Raw genomic sequence first — 14,874 nt, 5'->3', positions numbered from 1 at the left:
AAAACAAGGACATCCTACAAATGAGAACAGAAATTCAAACTCAAATACCTGTCCTAGGATCTTCATTGTCTTCCCCATTCACACTGTATGTCCTGTGAGTATTCACAAAACCCATAAAAGCACTTAAATAGAGGCAATAAAAGCAAAAAAATGCACTCACAATTTACGAGAAAGGACATAAAAACAAAACACAATAAAATAACAAACTGATAACACCCAGGACCTGCCTATCATAAATTAACTGGTCATCTTACCCCAGAGAAGCATTTGGTTGCCCACTCCATTTCTGCAAACTTTATTCAAGTCAAAGCTATCTCATGAATCTCCACTAGAGGGAGCTCTAGACTAACAAACTCAAAGGCTGCTGCTGCACATCAACTATGACACCATCGGAAATGCAGCATGTGACAAACAAACAATGTCAAGATGTCATTCACTGATTTTTGGACAACTGATTTGAGGTAGTAGACTTTATTGAGATGTACATATTTATGACAGCTTCAGTCAATGAGTCGCTAACCTTTAGCAGCACATACTGTATCTACTTGCTCCTTTTTTTCCCCTGAAATCTAAAGAATAAGTGTGACACTCGGCCATGAGAGTGTGTTGAACGTTCAGTGCACTCCTCAGGGAAGGCAATAGACTGTATAGTTATCACCTGAGCAGGGTGCAATCCCACCCACCAAACTATACAACCTACTACCTCACCCTGACAGAGCCCAAATCAAACACGTTCATGTCCTGTTGGGGAACATGAAATCTAATTCACCTGCTCTAGCAACAGCAAAAAACAATGCTTGTCATAGTGTATTATGTTGATTGCTGTGAGCGTATGTTTTGATTGGACAGCGTGATCGCCCATCTGGAGATGACAGTCGGCGAGTGGCTGACTCAGCTGTCTCCTTGGGAAAGACAGTAGATTGTATAGTTATCTCAAAAAGAGGTTACACAACCCCACAACTATTCAATCTACTACCTCAGCCCCAAGGACAGCATCCACGTTGCTTCAACATCAAAGATCCACAAAGGTAACTCTCCTGTAATGGCAAAGAAAAAGGAACAGAGGGTTATCTTAATTAACTGTATAATACATCCAAGTTAAAACTAGGTAGTACTGTCACTTTTGAAGTGTATATTAATGTTACTGATGTGTTCAAATTCAGCCCCTGCGCAAAGGAGTGTAATCATATTATTCAGTTTTATCTCTGTGTCTGATTCTTTGTTTTCGTTCCTGGAAATGATTCAAAATCACGACTTATGGCTAAAAACTGTGAGTGCTTCCTGACTACAAGTGCTCAACTGCCAAGATTTGGAGAAACATTTATCACTTCTTAACAAAAGAAGACCCTGCGAGATTTTGCATTTTGGCACATCCTCACCCATCCACCAAGCTTTTTTTTTGGTTTGTTTGTTTGTTTGTGCGGAGCCGAATGTCTTTAAGAAATCCATTCCGTTAAAATAAATCAAAGGCAAATAATTTAACGGTAAGCAGACATCGGAAAGTGAGAGCACCAATGTGTGAAAGCCAAACAAACAACTCACTGGCTTCCTGAGACTCTGGCATGTGATCGAAAGGGGAGAAAAAAAAAAAAAGAGCTGCTCGACTCTGTGCCAGGAATTCGTTTCCGTTTTTGCCAAAAACTGAGCTCATTCCAGTGGGCTATCCCTGTGTAGGCTGGCTGCTGCTTCTCAGACGGAGGTAACACACACAGATGCCTGCAAATATGGCTTCCACCAGCTGCCTCTGATTGAATACAAGGCTGGGATTCTGCCCCCCAAAACACAACAAGGAAACACAAAATGGCGTCTCGCACATCGGCCATTTTAGGTCTGCTTAAAAGCACTATAAGGTCTACCTTTCAGGGGGGGTTTTCTTTGAGCCTGCTGCCTCACGATTAAGAAAGAGTGGCTGTTCAATCGGGAGTTATGCAGAATCAGTCTTGTGCCAAGCACTGAGACGAAGCCAACGGATCCACACGACATGCTCACTATCAACGGGTACAAAGTAAGAGAGCAACTCTAAGAAAACTTATCAGACAGCTGGAAAGTTCGCTGAGAAGAAGCATCATCACATACAGCACGTCCGTGTTCCTGTGAATTCACTCGTACCATTCACAGTTCAGCTTTGGCACTCTCACTGAGTACGCAGATTGTATTTTTAGTGTCTTAAACTTTTATTAAACTCACAAAGAAAGCCCTCGCTCATCCTCAGGCAGCTCAACTCTTCTGGGATAAAGGTTGGGACGGGCCAGCAGGTTAACATGGCAGCGACTGAAGGGTTAATGAGTGCCAGACTAAATGCCAGACCTGTGCCTCAGATAGACAGAGACAGGGTTAGGAGGTACACAACTTGCATAAATTAGCATACAGCCACAACCCCTGAGACTTGGTCCAGACCAGCCCATAGTTAGCATGCAGTAGACCCTGCTAGTCTGATTACAGAAGACCAGACAGACAGAAGGGGGTGGGGGGTGCATTGGCATGATGCCCAACTCTGCCACCATGCCAGTGACAGATCTATGAGCCGTTTGGTCGCCGAGAAACATCCCCTGACTGGCGCTGCATTTGGCGGATAAGAGGAGCGGACTAATAGTGATATAACACAGAGTACTGCACGTAAATGGGTCAAATTAATGAAGATTTAACAGGACATCTGAGCTCAACCTCGAATGAAAAAAAAAGATAAACAATAAATGCTTGTGGGGAATTCTGTGCTTCTGGGTTAATTGTGAAAATTGGCGCCCTGTTCCCTGCACAACTCCCGACTGTTTTGGAAATACTGAGGCCAAACTCGGTCAGTCATGTGAGCTCTATTGGGCACTGTTGTCTGTGATCATGGACTTTGTCTGTGGCACATAAAAGGGGCACACATGGCTCGGCTGGGTCAAACCATTTTCTCTGTCAACAGCTCCAAAATAAATGTGCCTCCAGCCCGTGGGGCAACTGAGGGGATCTCGAAGAAAAGACAAGAAATGTGGCCTATCGAGTTAATCTCATCTACCTATTAGACAGTCCGTCTGTGCAGCTGTCACAGCAGAATTGTGGCTAAACGGGAGTAAATTCATATTAGTAGGATTCTGTGTGAGCCAAGGGCCTTGTCCTCTCATGCCCCCTGATAACACCGCTCTGCTGTGACCAACCAGGATATGTTTTTCTGGAGACAGTTTCCTGCTCTAGTAAGTTGATCTGTCTTTGGGTGACAGTTACATGTGTTTTTTTTGGGTTTTCCACAAACATGTCAGTTGTAGCACAGGGAATTTGATCTTTTTCAATACGTTCAAACAGATCTACAGCAACAGCATCTGTAAATACTAACGCCACATGTTGAAAATTATAAAATATCCACAGTATCAAAAGTACAGAAACTATAAAAATGTGCTCATTGAAGTCCTAAGTTCAATTAAGTCTTTATTTTCCTGCCTGAAATTTGGCTTTCAATTATGTGCAGGTTGTTAATTTAAAAAAAAAAAGAGAGAAAAAACTATCCTGTTGCATGTGCCTTAGAGGGACGTTTTTTCCTTTTACTGTGGTATTGAAAAAGGTATCAAATATATTATTTTTATACTAGTATTAGGGATGTACAATTACTTGCAATATTATTAAAATTGCATGTGACAAAACAGCATTGTAATACAAAGTAGTGTAGTGCTGCAGAGATGCCCTACATATCTTTATCTTCAGATATAAGAAGAAACATGTTTGTTTGCTACAGACTTTTTTTAGTACAAATGAAAATTGTAATGCCAAAATGCAATCATTTCTACTATTCATATTGTAGGTGCAATTCCAGCCCAAACAGCTGCAATGACCGTTTTACCATATTGTACATCCCTAACTAGTATTGTATCAAAATTAAAAATTCTGGTCTTGTGACAATTGTAATAAATACCTGATTCTGTTTCAGACATGCAACATCAAATTTCTTTTAAAAATGTTTACTTTTATAATACTGCCACAACTATAAAATAGAAGGGCCTTTTAAGAAAATTAAAAAGTAACACCTACAAAAAAGACAAGATGTTGTGATCAAATTATTTACTTAGAATGCTCTTTGGTGAATTAAGTTAAAAGAACAAAATCAAAATGGCTGCGACACTGAATAATAAGTGATTATTATGCAGATTTACAGCTGCACAATATGGTATATATACATACATACATATATATACATATATATATCAATTATTTTGACAGATACTGCAAGATGATTTTCATTTTCATTTTCACGGAAAGAAAAACTGACAATATGAGATTTGTTGTGGTCTGTACCAAACAAACATGTTTTCTTACATCCGGAAAACAAGATTTGTAGGCCAGAACATCTCTGCAGCACTACAGTACTTCATTATAATGCGTTTTTTTCACCCATTCTACCTTTAGTCAATTTCAATAACATTTCAATCAATTGTGCACTCCTAATTTATTTTAAGTAAATTTATTTTTATAAAACTGCCAAAAGTATAAAATAAGTATGCCTTTTAAGAAATTTATAAAATGAACACCTACAAAAAGGCAAGATGTAAGACTCACATTATCTATTCATTACAATCTTTTCTGGATTAAGTTCAAATAACACAATCAAAATGACTGCTAAACTGAATTACCAGTGTTTATTATGCAGATTTTACAAACTTCTAACATCAATCAGTCGTACTATTAAAACACAGAAAAAAACGTGACTACTGCGTCATCTTTAACAAATAAAAAGCCATGCGAAAATTAAGACGAAAAATATCGTGGAAACAAAAGGCCTCAGCTTCCTCCCCTACACTGTGAGAGGATGGAGGGATCCGTCGCATGTATTCCTCGCCCAATACAAACGACGTAAACACACAAATTAATCAGCAAATCCCCAAACACACACAGCACACTCAGTTGCCAACAAAACTCCGCCGAATTGGAGCAGATTTTCGCAGGAAGCAGAGGCAGGGAAATACCTATTGGATTTCCTGGTCCCTTGGTCCGCGAGACGGGATGAATGCTTGGCAGACACAACGGACGGGGCACCAGACGATTGGTACAGGTTCTTGTGTGTTTCTCTCTGTCTCTCTCTCTGAGCTTTGTGCCAAGAATGGGCAGTGTCTGTGTGCCAGGCAGAATTTCAATGAGGGAGGAAGGAGGTGGTGGGCAAAGAGGAGGAGGAGGAGCGGTGGGGGAGCTGGAGTTGGCAGAGGAAGTATGCCACACAATAAATGGCAGGATGAAGAATTCCCACAGTTAAAAAGATGCAAACGGATGTCTTGTCTTACTCGTGTCTTGTCTTAATCTAGAAGAAAAACTGCGTCCAGGCATCTGGCAGCTACGAGAAAGAGGGCTGATCCTCTGTGGTGATTTTTATCATACCTGCTTTTTCATCTACCCCGCTCCCCAAGGAATGCCTGATTCCTACATTAAAGGACGAAGGAGGCAGCACTGAGGCTCTTCCGTGCCCAGTTGGCATGACGCCCGCTCTGATGTTCTGTATATCCTCATTAAGCAAGCGCAAACAAACAAGGCTCATGCACACATGTATGCATGTATACAGAAACACCCTGCCATATGCATGTACTTACATACAGCCACACAGACACAACACGGCACAGTTGCTTGACCCGTGTACATTAAACAAGCTCATTCTGTCTGATCCTGAATTTTTAATTAAATGAAAATGCTTCCAGTCTTTTGCCATCATCTCCGCTGTTTTGCAAGACAGACGATTGTTGGACACACAGGCATAGGAGCTAGGTAAACATGTCGGGTAACGTGTTTGATGAAAAGATAGTATGACCCAGATAAGGCAGGAGTATAAGGGAGCCATTGTGTTGACTATTACAGTGTCCAAAAATCCTTTCAACCATAGATACAAAAGTAGAGCTAAGTTGAATACTAAGTTTAAAAAAGGCAACGGAGCACACGATTCCACCTTTGTAAATGTCTAATTTTTAGATTTGTGCTTCTCAGGTTAGTTTGCAACAACATTAAAGGAATAATATGTGACATTTTCCTTAAAACAATGTATAGATTCATATGAATACAATCCGTTTCAATCATCACTTATGACCCAGTGGAACTGTGCAGAGCTCTGCAAAGATCCTGATTTCTGCCTGTGTTTCTCATTTTTTTGCTGTGCTCAGGACACTTTACCAACCCAAAATGTTGGCATTTGGCATCCTGAGACTCAACAATCAACTATGTTTCTCTGTGTTCGAACAGCTTGGTAAAATCCTGCTGATTCTACCTTTAAAGGTAATTTCAAGCAATAATAAATATGTGTTCTGAGTTTGTCACACTACAGAAAAATGTGTTATTAACCACCCAGCCAAATTTGAGTGATTTAAAAAAAAACTGGCAAGTACATAGAACAGAAGAACATAGAACAGAAACTGCCGAGCTGGTTTGGACTGAAGGAGTCACTGATGAGTAATGAATGGAGCTGTTTTTTGTTCAAAATTTTGTAATTTTGGTATGGATACTTTGGCTTCAATATGGCCTCCTAAACCGGAACGTTTGTCAATACTAAAACCATTTTAAGAAAAAGAAAACTCCATTGCACAATACTGTCCGAGTAAAAAGACGAAGCTGTTCAACGACCTGGAAGCAGCGGGAGAAACTTTTTGCTCTGCACACTTTAGTCAACCAGCATAACTGGACTTAAGTATCTGTACAGTATTACAGACTGTATAAAACATATAAATAACCATCAAACCTCCGTATGTATCAAAATCTGGTATTGATTGACAAAGCATTTTTCAATACTCAATACAAGGCACTTTATCAATAGCAATTTGTTCTGTCCCACAAAAGTATCAAAGTTTGGGACCCAGCTATGTTCATGAGTCAGTTCGTTTGTGTGAATGAAAAGAACCTGGTAATTTAAAACAACCAGTCTTCTCATCACTTGCACTGCTAATGCTAAATGCTAACGCGTGCTAGTTTATATAGTGTTATGATACATATGGCTCCAGTGCTTCATTGAGCCATATTTCAGGTCCGCCCAAAAACTCCTCCACACAGAAATGGTGAATAACAGTTTTAAGGAGCAACATGTAACAGTTGCGCAATCATAAATGAGTACAGCAGTCAAAATAACAAGTTGGAGCCATAGATGGTACATTAAATATGTTGAAATCCGATTTAATATACCATCTATGGTTGAATTGCGTAGTTCCCCCTGTCTCTTCCTCCCTAGATTCGAGAAACCTCAAGCAGGCTGCAGGAACGCTGCAGGAGTGTAACATTATAATAATAACAACCGACGACAAGTCCTACACTGTCAGTTGATCAGCTGTTTATAACAGTCAATTGTCTGTCAATGTAAAGCAAAGCCCGTTAACCTGAAAACAAAAGTCCACTGCTCTGAAAATACACACTCTGGAGCTCAGTGACTGCCTGCCACACTCCATTAACATACGGCCCAATTTAACCGTTATAAACATCTACTACTTCGAAAAGATTATTAATGATTTCTTACAACTCATAAACAGACACTTACTCATTCTGTGAACATTTAGCATTAGTTTTTACTCTAATTAACGTTTAACAGGCAAACAAAATGCAAGTTACAGGCAGAAATAGAAATTTCAAAGGACACTGCAGCTGTGGTGTTGTTGTCTGAGAAGCAAGTGTTTCAACTTAGCATGTTTCCTTCATCTCTGCTGACATATTATGGCCATTTTATCATTTATTACAGTAAATATAGTACAGATTTCTTTACAGGTCCACTCCACAATTCAGTACTACATAGTCCACAGTATTTTCACAGATTTTCAGCAATTATTTAACTTGTATTTTGTGTTTAGAAACAAATCTCTGAATTTCCTTTCAGAGATCCTTTCCTTTTTTAAAAAAAATATACATTTGAACTGATTTCTTCAAGAGAACAAGTGTTATTAGCTGATAGGAAAAAGAAGAGGAAGATTTCTGAACCACTGGTGTTTTTGCTGCAGTATACCCTCCAGTACAAAGACAGCCAGATGTGTTTCTAAATCCTCTGAATGAAGAAAATATACATCAAAGGTTTCTCTCCTCCTCTTCATTTACTCTCTATCCCCTCTCCTCTTTTCCACTTGTCTATGCTTTTGCTAATGTGCTGATGAGATGTGTGGTTACCATGGTTTCAAATGTTTCTGATAGCTCAGATGCCTGGCCTGGCATGTTGCTACACGCCCACATGTTACAGCATTCACTAATGCCACACAGACAGAGCAAGCCATGCACACACACACACACACACATGTACACATGCATATACAAAAAGGTATGCCCTCTCAAACAGGGTATACATGCATATGTGTGTGTGCCTGTATAAAAACAGCATATGTGCAAGAGTGCAGAGAGGTGTATGTCAGGATGACACAGCTGCAGCTTCCTGCATGAGAAGAGAAACTTCCTGTTGCCTCTCTGCAAACCGCGGCCGGTCAGCCAAGATATCAACCAATCAGCTATGTCGAGGCTGAATGCAGGAAGTTAGCCTGACTGCCTCTAGGAGAAAAACTCAGAAACATTATGAGGCAACACGATAAGTTCATCTGAGGATAAGAGAGGGGCGGGGAAACAGCTCTCCCACTCCTACCTCTCTTTCTGTCTTTGTAACCCTTGTTGTCTCTCCCCTTTTTCTCCAGCTTCTTCTTTCTTAACATTTTCCTCTCTTCGCTGTCACATGTCGATATAGATAAAGAGAGGTTCTTTTGGTTGTTTTCTTATGAATTAATTTGCGGTTTAATGCTGCAGCTGAGCTATTTGAAATGACAGAGGCTGATGCAGAGGAATTAGGAGTAGTATACCCTCAAATTGTGAGGGCCATGTTGAAAGGGTCTGCCCATATTCACTGTTTCATAAACACGTGGCACGAAGGCGCCATCTTAACACCGACTCGTATTTAGATCGAGATAAAGTACTGACAATAAGCAGTCTGGATAGATTCCTAATTGTATGGACAATATGCAGTTGAATGAATTTCGTATAAAATAAAGTAGGTTCAAAGATCAAATCGGACTGTTGATTGATTTACATATCCTGTTTTATATAATTCGGAGGCTGAAACAATGACATTTTGCTTCTGTTTCATGGCATTCTGGCCTCGGACATGAGACTGTAATCAAAATATGCAGTGTAGGGCCTAATATGAACAATATGCACATCAATCAGACAAATGCTACTGTCACATTTCTGTTCATTTTGACAGGCGGATCCCACAGGAGAAAATAAATCAACATGAGAAAGGACTACTGAAGAACACCAACATTAAACTACAATTTCTGCTCAACGACCTGCGCTTTTCTTTACAGCGGTGTCTGTCCGTCTGAACTCGGTTTCATTTCTGCCTCAGTTTCCTCTGAAGTGCAAAGTATCATACTCAAGAGCCTACGACGCAGTGTGTCAAGACAAACATTACAGTTGCCACCATTCAACAGACTGTCACACCCCTAGACTGCAGACAGATAAAGCCTGCGCACATAAACACACATGTTCATGTGAAACAACTGCTACATATCTGAGTTTCCACAGTGGCAGAGAGTGCAAACAGTGCACAAAGGGAATGAGAAACAAAGTAAATATTGCCCTCGTATTAGCTATCATAACGGCTCAGGATGATAAGAAACCTGCCAAGTGTTTCACTTGTCCTGTGGGTGCAGCTCTGTGGCGCTGGTCAGCAGCTAAAGTCGTACTGACCTGAACAACGGCGCTCTGGCTCGGTCGACCCTCTGAGGTCAGAAAGTAGCCGAGAGGGCCGGTCCTTCCTCCTGCCAGTCTACAATGAGACACCTGTTCAGTATGGAAAGCCAGAGAAAGACGGTTCACCGCCCTGTCAGAGCTGGCTGTCCTAGAGCAGAGAGGAGAGAGGAAGAAGGGGACAGGGACAGAGAAAAAAGAGATAATGGACACGGGAGAAAGACGATGGTCAGCAGGGAGTCAGGGGAGTCCCTCTGAGCTCTAGAAAAGTTTCTCCTGCTATGTCCATTGAGCCAAAATGGCGGCGAGCGGAGTGCAGCGTGGCAACCGACGACGATAGACACATTTATAGGAGGAAGACCGTGATGAAGGACAGAGAGAAGGGCGAGAGGAAGTGGAGGAGAAAGATTACAGGGCAGTGGGAAAGACGGGAAGAGGTGTCGCAGGATTAAAAAATAAAAAATACCTGGAGCCTGTACGTGAGCGGCGGGCTGGGCTGGAGGACTGGAGGAGAAGAGGGCCGTGATGGCGGGAAGAAGGGAAAAGAGAAGAGTAGAGCACACCCTCTGAGAGCTACACCCCCTTCCCACAATCCCCTCCTACTGGCGTGAGTGCGTCTGTCCGTACACAGGGTGACAGAGGGACGTCTGCTCACACACAGCCCTATAACACACACAAAAAACGCACGGTATCAAACACTCTGTCTGTGCACAACAAAAAGAGAAAAGCTCCATAATACTCTCACAATAGACTCACATTACTTGCAGTTGCGTATGTCCTAAAACGGAGACAAACGCACAGACGGACAGACAGACAGAGGACATTTCAAAACACAAACATACACATGATCAATTCGCCAGCCTTTGGATCGCCCTCTGCTCTGCCCTGCGCTGTGTTTGCCTCGGTCCGCCTGCCCACTTTGGCACTGCTGCCAAGAGAGAAGGGGAGAAAAAGGAGGGGAGGAGGAGAGACACAGAAAGAGGAAGGGAGGGACATGCTGTAGCAAGAGAGAGAGAGGGGGAACAGAAAGAGGAGGAGTCAGAGAAAAAGAGTTAAGAAACAGAGTGAGACACAGAAAGACAAGAAAAAATAAAGAGGAGAAGAGGCAAAAACTGTCGCGAGTAGAGACAGTGACACAAAACAGCGGGACAGGCGCTGGGAGCATGCTGACAATTTGTCTGTTAATCATCTCAACATCCAAAAACGCACCTCTCACCTCGTACTGTACTTATAAACTATCCTGCAGCAACACACAGATGGCGAGAAAAACACGCAGATCCCGGCACTTCTGCCATGTTGTGTCATCTCACCACCAGTCACCACATTTTCACAGTCAAAAAAGCCCAAACAGGCTTCACATTCGAACTCTAAACTGATGGACATTTGTATGTCCAGTTCTCTTGCCTCAAAAGAGGAGTCCAGGGAGGGTCGCTGTCTTTTTCGACATCTTTATTCTGCCTGCTTTTCTCCACGTCTCCCTTTAGCCTTCCGTCAATTTGTCCTCTCCCTCCATCGGGGATAATATCTGCCCTCCTAAGTAGGAGGGGTTTAAGGGAGTTCAGCTAAATGAATCAATGAGCGAGGAGGGTGGATATTTCAGAGAATGTCACTTTTTTTTTCTCCCCCTCCAGCCGCTGGCATCTTTCCCAGGTCTCCCTTTGCTTTCTCACACCAGCAAGACAGTTGAACACCAGTGCGGATCTTGGATTAGCTCGCTGTCGCCTCTAGATGACCTCAATCATTAGGAGAGAAAACATAAATCCATCTGTTCATAAATGGCCGACCTTCTCTATAGCCCGCTTGCGGACCAATCGCTGGCGTTTGAGCGGGTATCCCGAGCCGAGCCAACAAATAGGGAGCTCGCTTCTGAGCTGACGTCATTTTTGAAAACGCTGAGTGTAATTCTAAAAAAACGAACACTTTTTACCGTTAAATTACAAACCAGTTCTTTTTCTTCTCATTTTAAGCCTCACATCAACCACTTAAAGACAAAAGCTAAGCCTCGTTGTGTGTTTGGTACATGAAACAGTTAATCCTTCGTTGCAACTGCTGTAATACCTGAGTTATTGAGTCCTCAAACTGACCAAACACACATACACACACACACACACAGTTCGGGAGGGTTCTCCCCGTCCTCAAACACTCACCGCGGAGACAAAACAGACCACAATAGTCCAGCTCCTCTGCTTAAACTCCACATGAGTCTTTTCTCGAAGATAGGACAATGGACACACACACACACACACACACATTCATACTGTACACAGGCAAGCATGCACACTCTCACACACACACACACACACACACATACAGACACATACACATGTGGTGCGAACAATCCGGTTCTTCCATGGAGGCTCAGATTCAGCCAGCAGGTTGGACAGCCCCTCAACCTGACGTCACGTCTCCTTTGTTGTTTATGCATTTATTTCTCTCCTCAGCTGAACTCTCTGAACCCAAAGTCCTCCCCCCCTCTGCCTCCCGTCCCGTCCTCCAGCCCTACACTTACCCCCTGCCAACGAAGGCGGGCAAATACAGTATGGCTTTAACAAGAAATAAGAAAAGAAAAGAGAGACAGACAGACACGCAGAGGAGATAGACAGGGAGAGGGGAGAGAAAAGGGAGCTTTAGATGTCTCTCTCACTTTTTCTTTTTCCTCCTTTTCTTCTTCGATCGCTCCCCGTGTCTCTTCCTGCTTGGCTTGTAAAAGTTTCAGCTGCATGGCGGGCCGGCCTCTTTTGGCAGCCGTCCAACTCTTGACTCTCCTGTCCCCTTGCAAGAGAGAGAAGGAGGGGAGGACAAATATAGTCACAGCTAGACCATACTGTACAGAGGCAGATGTACTGTGAATGCACTGCTGCAACCGTTTTTATTCCACACTAACACACACACACACAGGAGGAGGAGAGAGGTTTGAGACATTCCTTCAGCATTTATAACGAGCCACAGTGTAGTGTTTTACAGTAGATCTCATGTCAGACACAAGCTAATCATTGCTCAAGACATCCTGCAGAGTTTCAAAAGGCTGTGCCACGGTTGTGATGTTAGTCTGCCTTTAACTGAGTGTGACAGCTGAATCTGATAACAGTGTGTTTTGGTGCTCACACCCAGTTCACACAGGGACACTCTCACTTTATTATTTGTTCTGATATCAATAACACGAGCAGCTCAGTGGCTCCCATGTGCAGGGAGGTTTGCACAAGAACATGTAAAACTACAAATGTTTACACTATTTAAAAACATAAGGCTGAGTGGACTTTCTGTTTCATTGCACAGGTACATGCACACACATGCACACAGACTGAGGATATACTGATTCTTATTCACTTACATCAACTTGATCCGCACAGGTTTTAACACTGTAATGTTGCAGTCAAACTTTTTATTATATAGGCCAAAATCATAATTGGCCACAGGGTATGAGGGTTTTACAATCTGTACTGTACTCAGACCCTCAGACTCCTCCCCCAAAAAATCATTTTAACAGGGAAAAATAGAAGAAGGTAATGTTGAGTATTTCATCAGAAAAAGCTAACCTAATCATTTAGTTTTAAACACGTAGTTTTAATTGACTCCTTATGCTCTGTTAATTAGCCTAATTACAGCACTAATTAAATATCTCCATTTTTTTAAGCACGCTGTTTCCACATCTCTTCCAAAATGTTCTCCTAAATCTGCTTCTTATCACCTTCCTCAAGATATTCTGGGAATCAGGTAATGACCAATATTAGCTTAGGAGCTAAAATACTGTAAAGACATTCTTCTATTATTGTACTGAAATCCTACATGAAACACATTCTCAGTGGTTCAATTACTACCGATTTACAATATCCAATAATGCCATAGTAATGTTTAGTTGAGTGGAATTGAGTTTAATTTTATTTCTTTGTCATGCCAAACATCTGGAACATCCCACATGGAATTACAGGACACCACCATATTACAAAACATTAGGAATGCACAATAATATCAGCACATCATTGGTTTTGGCCGATAAAGACTTTAAAATCAAACATTGTATCAGCCCAGAACATACGTCTGTCAATATGACAGACCGATAACATGGCATTTTAATTATACGCACACAACATGAGTGTGGACGATTTTTGAAGTGTCTGTAATGAATAGCAACACTGCTATTTGTAATGATTGCTCAGTCTCAGTCATGTGAGGAACAAAATTGTATTCCTTAAACACTTAAAATTTAATTGGCCATCTTAAAAGCCTTCATCCTGGTCATTACAATGAATTTATGACACACCAAGAGAAAAATTGTCACTAGCAGTTTTCTTATTTTCTCCAGTGAATGTGTATATTTTTAAAAATATTGTATTTTATGTCTGCATCTGCCAGTGGGCCATCATAAGAGTGATAATGATATGTTAATTCCAGTAGGCAGATAAAAATATGTGCATATATCAGCATCTACCATACACCAGATATTAGCAAAAATCCAACATCATGCATCCCTAAAAAATATACATATTCTGGTAATACATACAGGACTAAAAATAAAATAAATAAATAACCATAGTATGAAATATTATTTGAGTCTCTCAAGGAAAGAAAAAAACATATTTGAAATAAATATCAGTGAATACCAGTCAAACAGAAGTATATGCACATTAAGTCATTGATTAACCCAAAAAAAAGACAATTTGAATGAATTTGAATGAAATAATTATTTCTGAGTAAAATAAAAGTAAGATATTTGAGGTAAATCAAGGTTTCTGTACGTTAAGTTAACTTTTTAAGATATTTTAAGACCATTATGAATGCAATTTAAGACCTATTTCACATCGCACAGTTTGTGATCATTGGTTTGATGTTGGCTTCATATTGTAGTTTGTTACTGGGTGATCAGTACCACAGTAACACACTTAAAAGCGAGACTATAGTTAATACAAAAGTAACGATAATAATTCAGTCGAGACTTGTAAACACTGTGTTATAGACATTTTAAATCCCCAATTCAGATTATTAGGTTTTAAGACGTTTCAAGCGATACCAGCAACGATGTTTTGTTTCGTTAAAAAGAAAACAGTCAAAATTTCCTCACTTATTTACACAGTGGATCAAGTTAATACAGTAGATCATGAAGTGTCAAGTCACGGAAGAGACCCAATATTATTTGTTTTCTACTGTAGAGTCATCTCAAGCAAAGTACAAATACAAGTCTACGTTACCTCTTACATTAGAGGCATTTATACAATCATGTCCAAA

At 41.1% G+C, this 14,874-nt stretch overlaps 1 pseudogene across 1 annotated transcript; it reads right to left on the bottom strand.

Moving 5' to 3' along the window:
• Nucleotides 1-612: 612 nt before the first annotated feature.
• Nucleotides 613-12,206, bottom strand: LOC146325231 (uncharacterized; annotated as a pseudogene). The gene is made up of 5 exons (XR_014770712.1): nucleotides 10,494-12,206; nucleotides 10,118-10,314; nucleotides 9,652-9,730; nucleotides 6,878-6,882; nucleotides 613-1,037 (listed from the first exon to the last, which is right to left on the bottom strand). The product of XR_014770712.1 is annotated as an uncharacterized LOC146325231 (transcript).
• Between the last annotated feature and the right edge of the window lie 2,668 nt (nucleotides 12,207-14,874).

Source organism: Lutjanus erythropterus, chromosome 6 (assembly GCF_056507025.1).
Source record: "Lutjanus erythropterus isolate fLutEry1 chromosome 6, fLutEry1.hap2, whole genome shotgun sequence".
NCBI classification, from domain to species: domain Eukaryota; kingdom Metazoa; phylum Chordata; class Actinopteri; order Lutjaniformes; family Lutjanidae; genus Lutjanus; species Lutjanus erythropterus.
Note: the sequence above shows the minus strand (reverse complement) of the source record. Positions and strands in the feature narration are given on the sequence as shown.